The 20,335-nt window shown below is 40.6% G+C and overlaps 1 protein-coding gene across 8 annotated transcripts in view; it reads right to left on the bottom strand.

The window, feature by feature from the left end:
* Positions 1 to 20,335, bottom strand: part of EML1 (EMAP like 1) — a 119,089-nt gene that overhangs the window by 52,025 nt on the left and 46,729 nt on the right. The window lies entirely within an intron of this gene.

Genomic DNA, 20,335 nt, shown 5'->3' with positions numbered 1-20,335 from the left:
ACCTTCCATCAGACTGAGAAAATACGTTAACCCCATATCATAAAACCCAATTTACACGAGCAACATTATGAAAACATTCCCTCTGGCCTAAATAGAAACATTAAGTAAATTCAGAATTATTCAAAAACCATACTCTTAATCTCCACATTTCAGAAAGGGTCATTACTTTGTATACAATTCACCCATTATTTGGAAGCAAACCCACAGAAGCTTAAAGTCTGCAGCTCACTGATGAGGGCCACACATTCTTTCCACTCCAAACTAGCAATAAGAATATTTTTCCTAAATGAGTACTTTTGTTCCACTCCATTTCGTATCAAATAGAAACACTGTAATTTCTTACAGTATTCAATTAGAAAAAAAGTAGAGAAAAAGCAATGCCAAAGATGTCCAAGTTGATATCTACTAGGTGAAAAAGAAAAGGTATTTTTTAAAAAGAGGACCATAAAGTTTATTTAACTAGCTAGATTTGAAAACTAAAAGGAATTAGTATTAACTTACTTCATAATTTTCAGTAATAATAGTCTAGTGATCATGGGATCGTAGCTTTCATTTGAGTATTGAGTAAGTTATATTTTATTTTAAAAATAGTATTTAAATTGCCACCTACAATCATTCACTTTTCTCTGCCTCACTCCTCACGAGTATCTACTACATACATTTCTGCCATTCAATCGTTGAAGCCAATCTCTTTATGACAAAGATACTATATTCTTTCATTTCTTGTGTTCTTGATCTTCCTCCTTTCCAGATCAGATGTTTCCACTTCAAATGTACAAAGGCATAAAATGAAAATTAAATTGTGCACAACAACTGATGTTGAATTTTAAAACAAATTCTTCAGATGGGAAAATAACAGTTTCAACTTCTGAATTTGAAGGCGTGTCCAAAGAAGTTTATCCATACAGACTGCTAATCAAAAAAATCTGGGGAAAAAAACGTATTTAAAATGAAAAGCTCTGTTCAGCTCCAATCGAATCAAATACAAGTTGGTTCCTAACTGTTGCTTTTTGGCTCACACCCTCAGCAGTTATCTGTAGTTACCAAAACTGACTTGGAAACAACTTAAATGCTATAACAATACGGAAGATCTATTAATAGTTACAGACAAATATAGCTTAAGTTGCTTGTTAATTCTTTACAGAATCTTCATAGCATATTGTAAATATCAGCATTAGACTATTAAAGCTCGTAGCATGTGTTCACAGTCTAAATGTAAGCACCCTGTTCAGACAAACTAAAAGAGAACTGAAAAATGCTGGAAAAGTTTCCCTTTGAGACAGCCTAAATGCTTTCCAAGTTTTGGCATAGTCACAATCCTGCTTGGTGCAGAACCCCGCGCTGCAGCTGTTGCAGGTAATTAATCCCAAAAATAAGATTAGCAGACATGCTGGCAGCAGTATGAGCTGCCTGTAGAACTTAACCTTTCCTTGTACAAACAAAAGGCCCATGCTGCTCTAATGACTTTACACTTTAACTCAGCTGGAAATAACATGGATTAGCATACTGGACAATAGGCAACTGAATCGAAAACTTCATTTAACCAATACAAGCCAAAATCAAACTTCAACCATTCTGCCAAATTCAATATGGCATGGTATATTTTCTTCTGAACTCAGTCAGGAAAAAATAGCAAGTTTTCAAGATGAGAATTTGAGGAGAAATTCACTGGTGATGAAATGGTCTGCCCCTGGTTTTACAGAAGAAAGATTCTCATCGAAATATCACTTAGATTCATTTCAAATTGTGAAGAAACAATAATTTTGCTTAAACATAGATCTTCAAACAATCAATCAGCAGCATTTTTATCTACAGACCCTTAAAAAAAAAAAATCACTCCCACTAATAATTACTACTACATCTCCTTTCCCCTCTCCCAGCTGTCACTGTGACTTTTCTCATCCTTGCTAACAAAAAACACCAATCAACTCCTTCCTCTGGACACAGCTTATCTGTGCCTCCCCATCACCATTCCTCCCTCTCCTCAGAAATGGAAACTCTCATTCCTGCTGCAGCCTCAACTTGCCTTTTTTGTGTCCACTACCTACTTCACAGGATCCAGATCTCTTCCAAATATGCAGGAAATAACAGAACCTCTAGCAAGGTAAGATTCGGTAAGATTACAGCTGAAGACAAGATGTATCTGAGCCTGGTCACATTTGACCTTGCTTTCTCTCCGCATATGTATACCTATATATAAGCTATAGAAGATGCAAAGAATATAACAGAGCTACGTTTTTGAAGAAAGCAAAGAATCACAGTATTCACAAGCGTGAGCTCCTAATTCTGCAAGGAGAGGCTGGAACATTCCCGCAGTTGAGATCTCCAGATCAGGGAATGTTGAGCAATAGAGTTGCAACTGAAACGCAAGCAGATAAGCAACGTGCTGTGGTACCAAAACAAGAGAAATGCTAATTCATATTACCTAACCTAACAACCACCACAGAGGTCATAACAGATGACCTGTTCACAAAAACAAAAGCTGCATTGTTGTCCTACTTTGTGATTTGCCTCTGCAGCATGTAAGCTCATTTTCACAGCAAAGAAAAGGGAAATATGACCATTTTGTATCAAATATTTGTCACGTGGTACACACTGGGTAGAACCGTCTTTCCTCAGAAGGCAGTGAGGCCCTGGTGGCCATGGTACTGCTGCCCAGAGGCTTCCCCATCCCTGGAGGTGCCCAAGCCTGGGTTGGATGGCAGTCTGACAGTCTGGATGCCAGGATGACAGTCTGACAGCCAGGATGACAGCCAGGGCAGTCTGACCTGGTAGGTGGCAGCCTGCCCACATCCAGGGGTTGGAAATAGATGAGCTTGAAGGTCCTTCCCAACCTAAGCCATTCTGTGATTTCATGATCGTCGTTCCAAAGCCAATATTGAATGTAAAGCAGCTACAAACTTCATAGCAACTTATTCCACATTTTCTCTTGCATAAAACATGCTTTCTGAAGTAGCTATCCCCAAAGAGATAGAAGGGGGCTGAGAAATGTTCAGCGCCAACAGGCAGCAAGTGGGTTTGCCCTGGGATGCTTCAGATGGAGGCCACCTTCCACTCAGTGTCCACTTTTGTTGTCCTGATACTGGGTTACACGTTTGGTTTCACAGCTCAGTTACAGTCACCAAGAGAAAGGCACTTAGTGGTAATGAGGAAAAGATCTTCAAAACAATTCATGTGGCTCCAAAGAAATACAAAGCACTTTAAAAAAGATCCAGATAGACAGAAAGGAGGACCCCGAGAACTACAGACCGATAAGTCTCACCTCTGTGCCTGGGAAGATCATGGAACAGATCATTCTGGATGACATGCTTGATCACATGAGGAATGAGTGTGTGATCTGAGACAGCACAACTTCACCAGGAGAAGGTCATGCTTGACCAATCTGGTGGCCTTCCACGATGGAGTGATGGCATCGGTGGACAAGGGAAAGGTGACCGATATCATTTACCTGGACTTGAGCAAGGCCTTTGACACAGTCCCCCACCACATCCTTATCTCTAAATTAGAGGAATGTGGATTTGATGGGGGACCACTTGATGGATAAGAAACTGGTTGAAAGGCCGCAGACAGAGGGTGGTCATCAATGGCTCTATGTCCTGGTGGAGGCTGGTAATGAGTGGCATCCCCCAGGGATCTGTCTTGGGACCGGTGCTCTTTAACATCTTCATCGGTGACATCAATGATGGAATCGAGTGCACCCTCAGCAAGTTTGCTGACGACACCAAGCTGAGTGGTGCAGTTGACATGGAAGAAGGAAGGGATCCCATTCAGAGGGACCTCGAGAGGCTAGAAAGGTGGGCCTGGGTGAACCTGATGAGGTTCTACATGGCAAAGTGCAGAGTTTTACACTTGGGCCGGAAGAATCCCAGGTATCCATACAGACTGGAAGGAGTGGTCCTTGAGAGCAGCCCTGTGGAGAAGGACCTGCGGGTCTTGACAGATGTAAAACTTAACATGAGCCAGCAGTGTGCCCTTGTGGCTCGGAAGGCAAATTCTATCCTGGGCAGGATGGCCAGCAGGGACAGGGAGGTGATTGTTCCCCTCTACTCTGCTCTTGTGAGGCTCCATCTGGAATATTGCATCTAAGTGTGGAGCCCCCAGTACAAAGAAAACAGGGAGCTGTTGGAAAGGGTCCAGAGGAGGGCCACAAAGATGATCAGGGGACTGGAGCACCTCACCTATGAAGACAGGCTAAGGGAGCTGGGCTTGTTCAGCCTGGAGAAAAGAAGGCTGCAGGGTGACCTCATTGCAGTATTTCAATACATAAAGGGAGCCTACAGAGGGGAGGAGAATCAACTCTTTGAAAGGATTGATAACTGCAGGACAAGGGGAAATGGTATTAAGTTGAGGGAGGGAAGATTTAGGTTGGATATCAGGGGGAAATTCTTTACAGAGAGTGGTGAGGTGCTGGAACAGGCTGCCCAGAGAGGTTGTGGATCCCCCGTCCCTGGAGGTGTTCAAAGCCAGATTGGATGGGGCCCTGGGCAGCCTGGTCTAGCATTAAATGGGGAGGTTGGTGGCCCTGCATGTGGCAGGGGGGTTGGAGATTCATGATCCTTGAGGTCCCTTCTGACCCTGGCCATTCTGTGACAGAAATACACAGTAGTAACATGCAGCTTTACTGTGCAGTTTTACAATACTGTAAGAACACAATTGTGTCAACATGCTACTTTTTGTGACCATAAAGTCAGTATATTTAGCAACTTTTTAACAGTGTCAGTATATTTAACATCTTTCACTCATCCCTCATAAAACCCCCAGCTGTTCACTGTCTTGAAAGGTGCATGAAGGAGACCATAAACCCTAAACGTTTTTGCTGACGCATTACAATGGAGTCAATGTTCACCATCACCATTTTCAGCCACACACAAACATCACATCACCCAAGTGGGTAGCATTGATATAAGTGGGTATGGTGGTAAAAGGTCAAGAGTCGGCCTAGATGATTGCACAGGTCTTTTCTAACCTTAACAATTCTATGAAAGCATGCTAGAATTGATCACTGCTTTTTTTAAAAGGAGGAAAATTGAAAGAAATGGTAGAAAAATAGGAATAGAAAGAAGAAAAATGCCTTTAAAGTTAAATTTATATCCCTTGAATTAGAAATCTGAAGTGAAATCACATTTTACATGTGTTCATGAACTTTTGTGGATTGTAAAGCAAGTCTAGATCACTAGCTCATGAGATTAATGCCATATGTAATGTCCAAAATTAAACAAAGGAAATATCAATTCAGATGCTTGGTTATCATCCATAATACACATTTGCATTAATATTTGGAAAAAACAATCATTCGTCATTTATGCTTTGCTGAGATTCTGCAGGTTTCAAAGTGAATACAGCAAAAAAAAAAAAAAAAAAAGAAAGAGGCAATGTTCTTTGTGCTGCTCTTTAAATTTTCCAACTAGCTAATCCATGATCTCATAGATTGGAAAGATTTCTTGTTGCAAAATAGAAGACAATACTGAGTCAGATGAATAATCTGCTTCCAGAGTATCTTCCAGTTTTTCAGCAATTTATTACTTCGCCAAATGTGAAGAAACATCTGAAGTACAGCCAACAAAAGGATGTGCACACTGTTTACAAGTAAGAATGATTTAAAAGATTTTTTAACTGTATATAAGGTAAAGCAGAATGGCATACTTACACTGCTAGTTAGAGGCAAGCATACTAAAATGCAGGCTGTTTTCTGATGGAACACCTATATCTGAATTGTAAATTAGTGATGTAGGAAATAAAGGATCTCACAGAATTAATAGCATTTTGTTTTTTAGGGTGTTTTTTTTTTTTTTTGCTTTTTTTTTTTGCTTTTTTTTTTTTTTGGAGGGAGGGAGGGAGGGGGAGAGGGAAAATGAAAACAGCAATGCTAACACCACCAATAACATCAGAAAAACAAATAAATAAAGCCTGACTATTTTTTCATTGTTGAATGTCCATTGATTTTTGAGATGAGTAAGCTGTGTATGTATTCACTTATTTTCCACACTTTGTTAAACAGAAATATTAAAAAGCTAAAATTAAAACAGACCTGGCATATTTCCCCATAAGAACTACTTCATTAAACAAACATATTTCACCTTTGCCTCATGCAGACACTAATTCTGAGACTATCTTGTCCAGCTCAGACTGTAACAGCTGATTAAGTAACGGAAACACTAGATACTGAGTGACTGGCAAACAAGTTTGGGTTTATTCAATGTATGCTGTCTCTTTAGAGTACCAATTAACAGGATCAAGTTGTATATGAAGTACTTCCAAAACTTTTCAGGACCTATTTTGCTCACTGTATATTTCCAAAGAACCTAGCACAATACAGGTGTGGTTGCCCAACTCACTGAAAGCACTTACTAAAAGCAGCATCTCATACTTCTGACCAAAGTTGTCCTTGAATTTAGACTCACTGCAGAATATTAGAAAAGAAAATCTGAGCCTTCCAGGGGCAGCGATTTCCAGCATAGGCTTCCTGCTAAAGTTAAAAGAAAACCCAAACAATGGAAACTGTGGCAAAGGATGGCAGAGAAGAGGCAGCAACTCCTATAACGATGACTTTTTAGCACAAAAATGTAGCCCATGCCAGCAAGTCTGAATCGAGCTTAGCCGGTAGTTACGCTCTCTGAAATGCCAGCAAGTACATTACCTCACTGTCTTTACTTCTAAATTAATTGATCCAGCCATTTACATTGCTTGGAAATCACTAATAACACTTCAGTACCACTATAACCTTATGAAATAAGCATGGGAATGAAGAGCCCTCCCCTGACATGCAGCCAAGCATGTGTGAGAAGGCAGGAGCTGCCCAGCTGCCCGAGATACCAGCGCACATCCTGCTGCTCAGTGCAGAGAGAACTGCGGGCTGATTTGGACTCAGTATAGCAGTAAAGGATACTGAAGATATTGCACTTCTTGACAAATCTTCTGTTTTCAGACCTCACCAACTCCACAGAAGTGTCAGATGCTCCACATGTCACTTGGCTGTTCATTTGGCAACCTCCCCTTCTCCTGCCCACACCATCACTGAGATCTCACATGCCAAATTACTGGAACTATTTTCTGCAGGCTCCTTGAGTCACACTAACACTGACTTTCAGTGATCTCTCTCCACCCTGTTTAGCTTGAAACTAACAGTACAGAAAAAGATCCCTGTCAGGTCAGTACCTTCTGCTTCTTCCAAAATCCTCCCCTCCCTTTTTGGTTCACTGAATTCATCTTCAAGTCTGGGGCACAAGCATCAGCCATACAACATATTTGATCAATACAGTCTGGCTGAACTGACAACACCAGAGCACTAGAAGGAGAATTAAGAAGAAAAACAACCACCAAAATCCAAGGGTTAAAATGAAAACAACTTGCAAAATGAAAACGAGCAACTCATTGCGGCACTTAAAACAGTGGAATGCAGCAACAGAGTTGCCAGGCTCAGATTCAGGATCTGGGAAGTCCCTAACATTCTGGTGGCTGCTTCTGTGGCATAATGTCAGCAGTTATTTGCAGACCAAAAGGCTTACTGTGCAGGAGAACAATGGAAAATAAAACAGCAGTTCAGTTTCCTTTGACAACACAACATCAGCTCCTTTGTTTAAAGGATCACTGTTGACAGTATCACACAGTATCACATCTTCCCTCCATCCAATTTTCTAATGCAAAACATTATACCATACCTGAAACACAGCAGCAGCTCTCCAGGTTCGTCTCTGAAGGACAATGACAACACATATGTGCAACAGCTTATCCCAAAGTCTGGTACATACCAGACTGCTCTGCTAGACCCTGATTTGACCAGATTAGAGCTTTCTGCTGTGAGAAGCAAGTGGATTTAAAGCCTGAAATAATGTTATCCTATCTAATCTTGTTATTTGGTGTGGTTAAAGAAAAAAAATGGACAAACTACACTTAAAAGTTGTAAAATTGTGTTGCTTTACACGTAACCTTGGCAAACAGGACTGCTGCCAGCAGAATGCTATGGGAACGGACTTTGTCAGATTCTCTAATTGCATTTTAAATGTATAAAAGGATAAGAGAAAACAACATTTCTTTTTTTAGATGGAAAAACTGATTAAAAGGAACATGAAATCATCTCTCATCTTCAGACCTGATAGCTATAGATACAATGCCATACCATCTATAAAGTTTCATATACGTAACGTGCATATATTCTGAACAGGTAAGACAACTTTTCAGTTCTCTATTCAAATGAATGTACTTATGAGTGATTAACATCACAAGGAGATGTCCTAGTTGGGTACAATCAGGTACATCTCACAGCAAGTAATCTGAACAGACCAGATTAGTTGCTTCATGTCCTCAGAAGTTATGTGTAGGAAGGAAGGAAGGAAGACAACACTGTCCCACACACCTGCTTAACGCTGTGCCCTGAATTGCACTGGGAATCCATGAGAAAAGTGATCCAAGTAAAAATAACTTAAATCAACGTTATGGCAGAACAGACCATATCTAAACCATGCTGTCAAAACTGCAATCCAAATGTGTATTCTCTATATGGACTACAGATGGTTGTTTTTATGAACAGCGTTTTCTCTGACACAGCTAGCTACTGTAGTCCAATATCTGTAAAAGTATATCGCTGTATTTCCAAACATTCACTGAGGAATAGCTTGTCCTTTTGCAGCTTTATCACTAGAAAGCTAAAGAAAAGGAATTCGACCTCCTAAAATTAGAAGCTGAATGGGAAAGAAAGGTAATCCACAACAGCAGTCATAATTGAGACCCACCTCACAGCAGGGTGCACTGCATTCATTAGCAAAATGAGAGAAAAACATTATCTTAACAGAAAATTCTCAATAAGTTCCTTGTGGCTAAAAAGTCAGCAATCGCTACAGCTAAATTACAAGTGCATGTCTTTGACCTGCCTCTAGGTGACAAGCTGTTACCAGCAGCTCACTGGTTTCTCCCCAGCAGATGGTAGATGAGATGCTATTTGGAACTCAAACAATTAATAGCACTCAAGTGAAAAAACAGAAGAAATATTTGGCCTGACAAAAAATTAGAGGGGCTTTCCTCAAATAAGGTTTATCCATGAAACATTTTACAGGTCAGACTTACTGTGCTGGCCCTGTTAAGCATGCACTTCAATAGGAAAAGTTTGAACAAATTGTCATTGCTCCATGTTGTGCTGGAGCAGTCTGTACAGTAAAGAAAGAAAATAAATAAAATAGAGTCTTCCATAGTATAACATTAAAACAAGGTTAGTAGTTTGAGGAAAATGATCCCATGTGATCTATCTAGAGTCACCAAGCAGAAGCCACAGCATAACAAGAACTCAAAGAAAGGAAAAGGCATGGTAATGGTAGAGGCACCTCAGGAAGAGCCTGGCAGAGCATAGCTGTGTTTTACTGTTTTACGTCCTTGGTGACGGTCAGTGTGCCTCTATCACAACCTGAGGAGAACAAAAGCACATTGTGGAATGTGGGAGAGCACCTACAATGCCTCTGTCATACATGTCATAGTTTCCTGCTCAACAAATCGCCTTACAAAACCTAGCAAAGGATGAATTCAAATTGGTCACCCAGTGTACACTAGCGAGACTTTATTTAGCACTGTTGGGCAAAAAAAAAAAAAAAACTAGATGCAAGATTTGCTTCTGCTGAATGGGTTTTCAACCATGTGTAATTAAACTTCACGCATTAGTACACGCAATACATTTTCTTAGAAACTTTATCAATACTGCTGCTGGTTGCGACGCTTCAATATATTTTCACTGTCTTTAGGAAAACTGAATGCCTCTATCAGATTCTTCAACTAATTCCTGGGTAAATAAATTGGAAAGGCACACTTTTACTTGCAATCCAGACGGATCAGAAGGAAAACAAGCTCATCTAAAACATCTTCTAAAACTTTTAAAAGTTATTGATGTCAACCTGTCACTGCTCATTACAGACCAATCTTATTTTGTACTTTCTGTGTGCTTATTTTACTGAAGAGATGATCATCCTCACAAGCAGGAAACCACTAAGACACATCAGCCAATGGCTGATTTGCAATTAAATGCAGCCTTCACATTACATTGGAAGTGGCAGCATATAAGCATCTAAGCAACTACTTATATTAGCATACATTCCTTCATTTTCCTAACTTCCATATTAGAACTGCAGCAGACACTTAAACATACTCAGGCAATTGACAGCTTTACCTGTAACTTCTATAATCTGCATTTTATTGACAATTATAAGAATACATGCTAAAGTTTCTAAAAAAATTAAAACACTGTTAAAGTTCAGAAACTGGCAAATAAAACACATCTACAGGCTTTTCCAAGGGGAGCCTTCCCCATCGCACTGCTGATCCCTCCCCCAGCTGCAAAGCAATCAGACCAATCAAAACTGAGACAACACCAATAGTTAGAAATCCATTGTTACCAATTTGAAATGGTTTGTCTTTTATCATGTTTCATAACTTAGCTCTTTGAGAATTAAGTATTGGAAGATATCGGCCTCTAATCAATAGCTTTTATTCATAAAATATAGCCCTCTGTCAAATGTTCTGCTTATACTTTTCTTGAAGACTTGCCATCCTTTCAAATTGTTTTCTGTGGACTCAGACCAAGCAATATAACATGAAAAGAATAAAACATTCTTCCTACACCTGCAGAAAGGGTAACTGAATTGAATTCAAAGACAGATTTATCATTTTTGCAAACTCTGCTTACTCGTTTTCAGCTAATGGCTTCACTTCAAGCACTGGTCTGACTATTTGTCAGAACTCTGAGCTTCTTGAATATTTTAGTTTCTGAAATTAATGGAGTATAACATTAGATTTCATCATAGGCTGTCACAAAGACAAATAACAATTTAAATATTAAAGGAAAAAATCTTCTAGTTTTAGGAAGTTATTTTCAGGCTTAATTAAAATCCCATCTTTTTCAGTATTGCCTTTCACAGTAACGTAGGGTTTTTTCCCACTATGGCCAGTTAGCCTGAAGTTTTTGAGAAGCACTTGCATGAACTTGTGCCACTCTTGCTTGGATTGGGGCAAAGCACCAGGAAGCCCACAACAGACTGGAATTTTTCCTATATTCTTCTTTTTCATCTCCAGCTGGTGTTAAGTCTTCCTTCCATTTACTTCTGACAGATATGAAAGAGGATTTACATTCTTGTTTTGTTCAAAGCTGGATCTGTTAGCATGAGAACCTAACATGAGCTCTTTGCTGAGAGCAGGCCCTATGCCTGGCACACAGTCATCCTCTGCCTCGAGGGCTGAGACTGATTTCTTCCTGGTGGCAGTCAGAGCTCCTGCCCTAAGAGCTCCACTTGAGAGAGTAGAGGGGCTGAGGGTGTGCTGAGCAAATTCTTGTCCAAACACCATCTTCTAATGGCACAAAACTTAAACACCAGTGCCAATAAGAATTACAGAAATCCTGGCTCATCACTTTGCAGTTACCAAAGCATCTGATCTCCAAGTTCCATGGTAAGCTAGAATCTACTAGCAAAGGCAAATCTTTAAGTCTAACATCCTTAGGACAAAAAGTTCTCCTTTGCTTCCTCAGCTCTGCAGTTGGACCTCTGTACTCTTGCACAGACACAAGCTAGGGCAGGTATGGCCACTTGAATTAAGCCCATTTAACATTTTGATGGTTCTCTCATGAACCTGGAAATACACAATTCTTCCCTCTTCTCCCTCTTTCATCCTTCCCTCTTCTTTTTTCCTGATGTCTGTGACCTCAAGAGGCAAATTCAAAACATACCAGGAACTACTTAATATTACAACCTTTATTTACGATTCAAATAGGAATTTTTTTTTTAAAGCATTATTGATTACAGCTGTCTTCAAATCTGTGAAGTTTATTTCAGCTTCAGAATCACCCAAGGTGAGACCCAGGTACAGTAAGCTCACTGCAACACAGAACTGAGTTTGAGGCAGTAAGGTGAGCAGGATGCTGAACTCGGAAATCGACAGATTTACGAGAGGTAGGAAAAAGTCTGAAATACACTGGAAAACATTTCTCCCAAATGCACGGAATAGACAATTCAGAAAACATTTTCTGCTTGCAGGACATCAGTTTCCTAAGGCAGAAAAAGCAAGCAGAAAATGCTTCAAAAAACCTTCATTTTGGCAGAAGACAGATAAGAACGAAGCCCAGAAAAGAAAAGGCTCAGCCAGAAAACACTCAAAGTTTTGCTAGATACAGAAATAAAATAAACAATCTCCTAGTAACCTATGCAGACCAAGATGTCACATTACCCATATTTAACATTAGCATTTAGTGAAAAATCCCAGGTGTCAGGCTCTATCTGCAGGAGAAAAGGCTTGACCCAGAGGTACATTTCCATGGGCCCCAGTGACACAACTCCTCACTGTTTTCATTAAACATTTTTTCAAAACCAACCGAGTTGATCAGGCAGCATCCCCAGCTACCATCTAGCAAGCAATGGCTGTAGCAGGAAGCATCACTAAGGCATTCACTCCCTCAGGTCACTACACTATTTCCATTTAAAAGAAAAAAAAGGTGGAAGCAAGACAACTTCACAAGCACACTATTAAGTAAAAAAAAAAAAAAAAGTATTTGACAAAACAAACAACATTTTGAGCAGTCACTGTGTGACAGTTCCCACTCAGTTCATTAAAAGAATCAAAAATATTAATTTTTGTACATTGTTATTGTATTGCAAGTACCTCAATGCCTTTCTATCTCTCTTTGCCAGAAAAAGAGGCTTTTGAAAGAGTTGTCAAATTCACAGGCTTTATATTTCCCAGTTTTAAAATTGACCATAAGTCAATTACTGGATTCCAGAAAAGTCTACTGTATAAAATGGATGATGCACACTTCCTAGAAAAACTACAGAGTGATGAAGTAATTAAAAAACACAAATAAGAGTTGTATTTTAAGCTACATTACACACCCTTGGTCTAGCATTGTCTAACTTTCAAGAGCTTAAAAAGTTCACCAATTTTCCTAGTTCTTTTTTCATAGATGTTAAGCTATCTACCTGCTTACTACTTCAGCTGACAGCAAAAAGGCAGCATTAGCTATGGCTCCACACCAGAAGGTAATACAACACCTTCTTCTCCCCCACAGATAACTGCCTACAACAGAGCAAAGTAAGACCCAAGACACCTGCATTTCCTTACAATCTCAGCAAGGGACCATGTTTCCACAGTACAGTTTCTGGAGGCTTCTGCTCTTCAGCATGTTCACAAGCTGCTCAGCATTTGCTGGCTCTCACCAAACAGCCTCTCCACCACAACACACAGAGCTCCCTGTCCCAGGATGCTGCTCGTTCTCCAGTTCAGCTTTCAAAATCATAGAATCATTAAGGTTGGAAAAACATCTCTAAGATCATTTAGTCCAAACACCAACCCATCACCACTACACCTTCTAAGCCACGATGACCCTAAGTGCCACCTCTGCTCCTTTTCCTGAACACTTCCTGGGACAGTTATTCCACCACCTCCATGGGCAGCCTGTTCTGATGCACTACCACTCTTTTGAAGAAAAAATGTTTCCTAATATCCAACCCTTCGCACCTCCAGTTTCTTGTGAACACAGTCCAGGAGCTGCAAAGGGGCTGGAGAAGAGCAGAAAATATATTCCCTGCATCCATCACAACTGGAAGGTAACATTCATCCAGCTCGATCCCTACTGCCCTGTATCATGGGTGTACTGCTGAGATGAAGCCTGATCATCATCAGTGCTGAGAGAGATCACAGTGTGCACAGTAGACAAACCTACTGCCTTGGCAGCTGCCTGTCTCCATTGCAAAGTCTGAGCTGCTGAAAGCTGGTGGCTCAGCAATCAGGAGGGGCCAGCAGCACAATGGGAAAGGCCCATTCTCTCCAGAAATCAAAATGGTGTTAGAAATACAAAGATAAAATAGGAGGTCAGAGATGGTAACACAGATCATTCTTTCCCTTCCCTTGTTTTAGAAAAAAGGGCTGAGCTGTTTGAAACCTTCTATTAAGCAGACCTACAGGAACACGTCCTGTGCATGAGAGTAGTTACAGCTGGTACCCAGCACCAACAACCAAAATACTGCCAGGCACTCACAGCCAGCTCCTAACTGTTGATGGAGATGCCACTGGACAAGTCCCTGCAAGGCAGGCAGTTACTTCTGCTACTGACTTTCCTTATGGAAGAGCTCACCCCATGTCTCATGCCAGCACACGCAGGGATGTAATTACCTCCACAAGGTGTGTTTAGGAGTCACAGACCCGCACTGTGGGCAAGTGCCTCCTGCAGCAGATCCTGCAGGCAGTGAGCTCAGAGCAGCTGCAGAGCAAAGACTGGGTCCCTGGTTGTTCTATGAAGGAGCTGAGAATCAGTCTGCAGGTGGAAAGTATGAGATCAGGCTCACAGCAGGCACAGCACCCAGCATACACCCCATTTAAGATGAATACAGTGTATGAAAGACCTACTTTCATCTTTCCTCCTTGTCCTTGACAGAAGCTACAAAAACATCTCCTTCAGCTGATCTTTCCTGTGCTCTCAATAAGATACAAAGGGCAGGAAGGATAATGTTCAGAGTATACAGAGCAATAAAAAGATGATTATTCTAGAAATTTAATTTGAATGTGAATAAGGCACTGGATTGAACTGGAAGCTAGTGCACACAGTTCTGAGATTATATGCATAATATGCCATACTAAGAATTTACCTGAACAAGAGAGTTACTCTGAAAGAAATGGAGGTGCCAGAAGGTTCTCCAGCTAATCCTGGATTATTTCAAATGGATACAGCTCTTCCTAGCTCCACACAACAGTGCAGTTGTGCAACAATGTTGCTTTAAAGAAAAATGCAGGCTATGAAACTGTGTATCATTCATATCCAATGCCTTGCCGGCCCACACCTTTTCACCAGCTAATTAAGGCATGGAAGTCTGTCAAAAATGTGGAAAAAAAAAAACCATCTGCAAAAGGTAGTTGTTTTATCAACACTCATTTGTTTCCAGAGCTTTCTGCCTGCAGAAAGCCCAAGGAAGCCCATCAACATCACCACACCCCATGCTACCCCAGCAGGCTTGCGCTCACTTCACTGCCTCGAGTCTCCGCTCCTGCAGCCATGGAAGTGGGAATTCTACTGATGCAAATTGCAAGATGCTACTGAGGTTGTGGAGATATTTGAGGCTGGCTACTGGAATCATCTGCATTCTTTATTTCAGAGAAGATGCAACTTCTGTTACCCGCAAATGAGCAATAAACAAAATTTCTGCATGGCATACATCTCTCAAACAAGATGCTAAACAATAGATAACAGGGACTCATGCAACCAACAAATCAATTTCCTCCAGCACTAACTGGACAGAAGAGGAACAAATCTTCCATACAAACCCCTGGTTTGTCAGGAGAGGCACAGAATTCCTATTTCCAGCATAGAATGTTTGTCGTTTATTATGCAGGTATAACATTTTAGTATCACAAATGATTCTATATGAGCAAAACTGAATAAATATGTAGCAGAAGAAAAGGTACTGCAATAAACTGCAAATAAAAAGCCATGTTTACAGTACTGCATAAAATAAATGAAGTTTCTACTAAGAAAACTACAATTACTTCTACAGTAATGATAAATCTTTCTTAATGCACAGAAGTAAGGAAAACAAAAGCATTTTTGTTTCATTGGCTTACAAAAGCAGTTTCCACTGCTCACCTCAGGGGTCAGAAAGGGCTGTTAAACAGTTCTGACACAGACCCCCAGGCAGCCCAAATGCATCACAGAGGGTACGAGCAGTCCCAGCACCACAAAGCACTCCTGGGCACCAGATTTGCTTTATCACAACCTCCTGCATTTTCAATATCCAGTGTTTGGAATAGTTTTATTTCACCCCAATATATTTGTTCTACTCTTAATCCACTCCTCCAGGCCGGATGGGGCTTTGAGCAACCTGGTGTAGACAGAGGCATCCCTACCTATGGCAGGGTTGGAATGAGATGATCTTAAAGGTCCCTTCCAACCCAAACCATTCTGTGATTCCACGATTCCTCAAGACAACTCTTCAAAAGGAAGTCAGACTGAGAAGTTAGGAATAGTCAAAGTGACCCATGCGTATTTTATTTCTTAGGAAACATACACACGCAGTGCTGAGATAGCATCTGAAGAGCCCCACTAGGAGAAGTGAAATGTTTCCATGTTTCTGTTTGGGATACACACACTGCCACAGACTTTGCAAACGTTTGCTCACTGTGCTGAGTATCAGATTGGCAGACAACGTGTAGATCCACACTGATAGACATCCAAAAGCTTGAGTTGCTTTCCCATGCATCTTCCCTCGCCTTTCCTAGTACTTGTCAGTGGCCCACGGGACATCATGCAACAGAACTGGGCTGTGACAAAATACCTACTCCTTGAATGTCACATTCCATCCACTTCCTAAATGGATTAACCATTCTTAATGCTAACTATTAAAACTCTGGAAAAAAAAAGTTGATTTTAATAATTATTCAAAATTAAACCGGAAAAGATACAGTCTTTGCAATTCTCAAATGCTATGGTTTTCACTAAAAACAGGCAGTTTCACTTACTCTTGTGTATTGTGTTAAATATCTATATACTGGAAAGAAATAACAGTCAAATACACAAACTGCCTCACCCAACTCCCTGCCTCCAGAGAAGCTTCAGTCAGGCAGCAGCTACTTCAAAGCTTACGTTGCGCACACCCAGAGACTTAAACCAAGAGAAACAACTGCCAAATTCAGGAGGCAGGAAAAGGCTTAGATTTAGAGGTCTCCCTGAGGCTAAACTTTTTTTTTTTTTTTTTTAAATAAAGCACTGAAGTTAAGCCCTTCTGGAACAACATGCACACAAATCTCTCATAACCTTCCAAGTCACAGCCACCAAGGTTAATGACCCAGAATCAGGCACCCGGTTTGTGAGCTTCAAGAAAATCCTACAGAGCCCTGCAAGAATCACTGAGGCTGCATTAGGTTTATTCCAAACTTTTGGAACCTAAGAAAAGTAAACAAACAGGAGACAACTGCTCAAGGTAATTAATCCAGCCCTTCCCACACAGGACCAATAAAGATGACTGGTAGATCCTGCAAGAGCATTTTAGTTTAAAGGACTCAAAGCACAAATCTGACAGATCTCCCTCTTCCCCTTTCACTGAGCCTGCCGTTATCAAGTGAAATGCTTCAGTCACAATCACCCAGCGTTGGTTCTGAGAACAGAGCAGCAGCAGCACACAGATTATGTTTGTTACTGATCAATTCATGCTGTCTTGATGGCATGCTTTTTCCTGCAAAGCTATGGAATAATCTGACCTGTGTGCCCCCCAAAGCAGTATGTTCTCAAGAAAGGCAATATAAAGAAGAAATCATTCATTTTCTTTGTTTTTATGGCAAAAGTACAAAAGGAAGTTTTAAGGAATACATGTTTATAAAGTTGGAAAATACAAGAATAAAAACAGTATGCAATTAAGAATGAAAATTTCTGCGTATAAAAATATTGTGTGCATCCCTATGTGCCTGGGCCTATTTGACTTTTTAAGATATCATATTCTGCAAACAACATAAGAAGAATTACAAAATGTTGAGATTCATGGCTTCCAGGGGCCAGAACTACACACACACACAAGCACAGAAGCTAAACATTCCATATTGAAATGCAGGAATCTCAATGGTTAAAAAAAAAAAAGTGTGTTAGTCTACTGTGCTTTGAGTGGGTAACCAAACAAAAATTGTATTTGCAATCCACACATAGCTTTCCACCCATACAAACTTAATTAAATTATAAATCATGCTTTGTCCATATTACAATCTTGCAGTGGCTGCCTGCCTCTCCCCTGTCTTGGCTCACATGTGGTTTTACAGCTTCACCATCCACCACCAGGCCTGGCACAAGATTTAAAAGATGGAAGGAGGGGGCAGGGTATCACTTCTATCTGCCACAGTAGAAGCGATACCCATCTCTTTTTGTAAGTGGAATTAATTTATTGATGCCATTCAACACATGGTGTGATGAGCAGCTGCAAGGACAAAACACGGGTCCAGTTCTGTAAGATGAGCCCATTGAGGAGCCCCCATTTAGTCTGCAGCACCCATTATTCCCATAATTTATCTCCTACCGCCTCCCGAAGCTGATTTAATTCTCTGACCTGGCAGAAAACTAACCCAGCAAAAGCAAAAACAAAGTACCACACACAAACACAGCACAGATTTTGCTGTTGGGTTAGCATGTTAAATTATCTCTGACAAATTAGTCTGTCAAATGTTCACTGGGTAAAACCACACAGAGCAGGAGAGGAAGTAAGACCTTCCACTTGATCACACCTCACGTTAGCTTATCTGCCTGAGGTGCTGTTGGCTGAAAATAAGAACCTCAGCTTCCTGAGTATTATCCTACCATGGCCCAGCTTCCCCAGCTCTGGCCTGTTAACCTTCACTCCTGAGTAACCCTTATACACCTTATCTGATAACACATGAAGAGCCAAGCCTGGCACCTTTCATATTGTTCATAGACTCCCCGCAGTCTACGTTATGTTGCATTATTTAATTGAAAAAGTTGAAACAATATATCCAAATTCATCTTCAAAGTTAGTAGTTCAAATTATTCTCTTACTGCATACATACGCATTGGAAACCAGATACATTTCACCAAGCGTAGAAGCTTAATTCAAAGAATCGTTTTTCCTTTTATATAGCTTTGCCCTAGGGTGAAAAAAAAAAAAAAAAGGAGAAAAAAAAAAGGTAGGTTGCCCTGGTATTTAATCTCCCTGTTTAAACAAATTTTAGAAGCAAGCCTATTATTCACTCAGAAGTATGTGTTCGTGTAAGAGGTTACGGTCCTGGCAACAACATCCTACCTAGGAATCACAGCTACAGAATGGCATCTCTCAAATAACTCACATGAGACAACATGAGAACAAATCATTCTGTTCTGTTCACTGTTTTAAAGTTTCACCTTAAAATTTTACCACTGAACTCCATTAAAAAAAAAAGTAAATATAAACGTATCACTCCTGGGAGACCATAAATGCTTTCCAAGTGCAATGAACTTCAGTTATTAAGCATTTTCTTAACACAACAGCAAACATTTTTCAACTTCATCTCTGAATGTTTAACCCCATGTCTCAGTTTACTGCTTTCAGAATCCAAAACCAACCACTGAGGTCACAGAAGACCACTGAAATACAGTTCAGATAACAGATTTATAGCTGAGCTAAAAAGATAGTTCTGAAAGACTACTTTCTTTCCTCCAAACTTGTGCTGATAACACACCTGTTCTTTCAGATAATGCACTAAAAAAAAGTCTAAGCAAAACACAGCATACAGCAAATCATCAAATGGAAAAAACATCCCCTGAAATAAACACTAACATTTGGATTGTTGTTATTTAAAGCAGAAGTGGGAACACGGAGCTATTAAATAACAAAATAGCCAGGTAGTCTGCTGCATGCATACCCACAGCGTTTGAAATGACCATTCTTAGATCATTCAATGAAGCAGAACAGCTGTAAATTTAGAGCCTTGATTTTAGTTCTGCCCTATCCATTAATATTTCCTCAAAGGAGTCAAGAGTCTTTAATATTCAGTAGTGAATAGCTGCTAGCATGCTGCCCAGGATCATGCCTTAGTGGCTCTTGAAGATCTCCAAGAAGGAGCAGCCTCCGGGCAGCCAGTTCTCTGACACCTGCAGCACAGAAGTGCTGCCTGATGGTCAGACGGAACATCCTGAAGTCCAGTTTGTGCCCCCTCTGGTCCTGGCACTGAGCAGCAGAGAGGGACAGATAACCAAGTCACAAAATCTCAGAACAGCCCGGGTTGGAAGGGACCTCTAGGATCATGAATCTCCAACCCCCCACCACAGGCAGGGCCACCAACTTCCCCATTAAATACTAAACCAGGTTGCCCAGGGCCCCATCCAACTTGCCCTTGAACATCTCCAGAGACAGGCATCAGGGGATTTGCTTTACAGATTGTTTCCTATCACAACATATTTTATGCTAATTTACACAGAGAGCTAAAATATAGCATACCAGAGCCAGGGCATCTTACAATATCTCTTTGAAAGTTTTCTGCCCTTCAGCTGCAGGTCCTGCAGCACACCATTCACACGAAGATTTATCTGCATGCCACTGGTAGCTGACCCCACCTACCCATCTGCCACAGCAGACAAAAAGAGCAAGTTTTTAAAAGAGATCTCCTCAATTCTTAGTGCAGCAAGGCCTTGAGCCAGACAAAACATATAAATGCTTAACTTCAAAGTTGTATGTATAAAACCTTTTGTCCCAGAGGATCCCTAATTAGTTCATTAAAGTATCTGAACCCAGAGGAAATTACGAACTTCCAAACTGAAAAGCAGCTGCCACAGGGATGACACAAAATCTGTCTAGCAAAAAAGGGAAAAAGAAAAAACAACTAATTTGTCTCACACGTGGCATTACAGAGA

Source organism: Phasianus colchicus, chromosome 5 (assembly GCF_987193195.1).
Source record: "Phasianus colchicus chromosome 5, bPhaCol1.hap1.1, whole genome shotgun sequence".
Taxonomy (NCBI): Eukaryota; Metazoa; Chordata; class Aves; order Galliformes; family Phasianidae; genus Phasianus; species Phasianus colchicus.
Note: the sequence above shows the minus strand (reverse complement) of the source record. Positions and strands in the feature narration are given on the sequence as shown.